Here is a 3,179-nt window from a genome sequence, read left to right as displayed (position 1 = left end):
CACAGACCTGAATCTAGGAAAGGGTTTCCCTAGCAGACAGAATGGGCGGTTAGTGGAATTTACAGCTAAATGGATTTGGTGACATGGTGCTGACAGTCCCCATGACCTTAGTCATGTGTCTTACATATTTTAGGTTTTGATTGTTGTTATACTTGTTGATTTTTCTTTTTTCCTTTTTCTGAGTGCCTGGTAGTTGCAGTATGATTACTGAGTTCTCCTTCTTTTCTGCTCATACTGAGCAATTTATTTTTATTTTTATTTTTCTTATGGGAGCTGTGAACAAAACCAAGAGAACAAGAACCCTGGGGACTCAAAAAGTACCTATGTGTAAATAAAGGTCAATACCACAGAGATAATCTTCAAAGCAATGCCTTGCTGTTCTTCAAGAAAAGACTTGAGCTAAACAACCACAAGGACAGAGAAAACCAGTCTCTCCAGACGTGACTGAAACTGTATGCAGTAGCTCCTCAGTACAGGTGCTTTTCTCCAGCCTCCCAGGTGGAAACAGAGCTGTGGCTAACTGCACATCCACTACACTGCTGTGATTTTTCCAGTATTCTCTTCTCTTGCAGTAATCAAACCAGGGCCATTGTCAAGAAACCTAAACCAAAAAGCAGCTGGAGGAAGAACCTGGAAAAGGTTCTTCATCCTTTCTGTGGGAAGACAGCAGATCAAGGATGCCCAACTTCTTGAGCAAAGAGAAAACAGATGGATGAGGCTGTCCTGAACTGTCTTCCTCAAGTAGCTATGCTTGACTTTTTAACTGGGTTCCTTTCTCACCTTCATTACTGATGGATGGCCAATGAGTTGAGAGGTAGGCTGGAAGTGACATACAGAGGCAAGGCGTTATTGTGAGGTAGGACTGGTTCATCAAAACTTGCTTTGCAGTATTTACTGTGCACCAAAATAAAAAAAGTGGGATGGGAAAGACATAAAAACCAACAGGGAAGAGAGAAGTGAGCCTAGAGCAACTTCAGGTTTGTATGTTGAACTCTGAAGACTGCAGAGAGAATCAAAACGCCATCTTGACTTAAACTAGCTCAGCAATGAGGCACGTACTAATAGGTAGTTTGAGTCAGCTTGCATTAAACAGGATCCCATGAATTTCTGAGATGAGTCCAGACACGAAGGTAACGCAGTCCCTGGCACCCAGCTACCGCAATGTTGAAGAAAGCAAGAAAGATGCAAAGATGACCTTGCACCTTAGAGAGTATGATGTTTCCCAAGTCTCTCTCACAAAAAGATGTTTTTCCTATAGGTGCTTGTGCTGTATACAATATGGCACAGGTTATTTTCTTGTTTTGCTTGATTTTAGGAAAACAGACTCCGGAATGAAGACAGAAACAGGGAGGAGGAAGAAATATATTTTTGACTGTGAAGCACAACATATGCTAGTGTGAAGCTGAACAGCTTTCCATGCAGCATATTCTAGCCAATTTATTAGTAACACCTGACATACCCATGGCTCTTCATTAGTTACCTGCCAGCAATGAGCAATTGACTTAATATTGTGTTAATATTGCATTATTGACTTCACTCTGCTCTTTTCCCCTTCCCTCCCACCAATTAATCTGTTACTGTTAGTCATGTATTCCTGGAAGATATGGGACAAACAATGCGTGTGGGTTTTTTTTTTTGTTTTTTTTTTGTTGTTGTTGTTGTTGTTTTTTGGTTTTTTTTGTCTTTGTTGTTGTTGTTTCTTGGAGTTTTTTTCTTTTTTTTTTTTTCTTTTTTTTTTCTTTTTTTTTTTTTTTAATCAAAAAAAATATTGTAAATAGTCATAAACGTGTTTTGGAATAAGGTAGACCCATATCATTAACTCAGGGATTTTAAGCAAGACTCCCGGGGCACAGTGATCAGGTCTGCTGGTTGATGCATATAGCTTAGTTAGAACCCAAGACAGACTTGGTTAGATCAATACTCAACCAGTCTCATGTCTCGTAAGGCCCAGAGTTGGCAGCCTTGGAAACAGAGACATCTTTTCACTCATCTACCCATTCCAAGATGAAGTAACAGTACAGAAGGCAGTCCTGTCAGATGCAATCTTCCATTAGAAGCCTCTTGTAAAGGGGTTCCACCATTGTCCCAGACAGTTACCTTCTGATGGTTCTCTGTAGCAACTTTCTTCTAATCTAAGCTTCACTTGCTACAATTCAAGCTCACTGTCACTCCTCCCAATTAAATCAGACGTATAGAGAAGCATTCCTTTCTAATGTATTTAAAGACAGTTATTCTCTCTTCATCAGCCTACCTTCTAGACAAAATGCCGGTCCCTTCAATGTTATATTTTGTACATTTTTCATAATCCATGTGCTTTTTTCCCCTAGTATTAACATAAACAAAGAGCAACAAGATATTGAGATGTTCCCATGGTGGGCCACAAAGCACAAAAAACAATTATCACAAAAGTAGGTATTTTGGGGGCCCTTTTCCACCCAACAGTGTAGCCCTAACAACCAAAAAGAGTTACAGCAGAAATTACCAAGACAAAATATGGAGTTACCGAAGCAAGAAGAAAATGTAGCTATGTTTGATAGACTTTCACTGTGATAGGGAGCAAGGGCATACAAATGGGACAAACCCTTCTTAAGTAACTATCTACCCTGGCAGCCTTGTCCAAGAAAATCTCACTTGCATATGCCTGATCTTCCCAATGCAAACATAGAGGCAGCAGACAAAAGGACAAGTGTCTACTCCAAACTTCCTACCTTGTTTAATAACATCATCCTGGATTTATTTATTTATTTATTTATTTTCCCCATAAACATTGTGTTTCCATAATCATAGAAATGTGTACCAAAGCAAGCTAAAGAAATTGTTGCAAACTGTACTCTCATCAATGGTAGGTACAACACTGCTCTAGCTGTAAGTGGAGACTGAGGGATGAGAGGCTGGAGAAAAACCCACCTGGAAGGGATCAGGAGGACCTGAAGACATCAGTTGTATTGTTCAGGGAAAAGACATTTAATGCACCAATATAACTTTGGGACTAAGACCTCTGAGATCATAAGTCCCATAATGGTAACAATAAAGCTGGAAAGAGAGCCCATGGACAGGATATGTCCAGGCATAACATAAAAATCAATCAAGACTGTAGCAGAGCTGTCAACAGCTTTAGGCTGGTGAAGGGGAAAAGGAGGAATAAAGACATTCACAGACAGAAAGCCAGTAAAACAAAT

This window comes from Excalfactoria chinensis, chromosome Z (assembly GCF_039878825.1).
Source record: "Excalfactoria chinensis isolate bCotChi1 chromosome Z, bCotChi1.hap2, whole genome shotgun sequence".
Lineage (NCBI taxonomy): Eukaryota > Metazoa > Chordata > Aves > Galliformes > Phasianidae > Excalfactoria > Excalfactoria chinensis.
The sequence above is the reverse complement of the archived record's forward strand: the minus strand, read 5'-3'. Positions refer to the sequence as shown.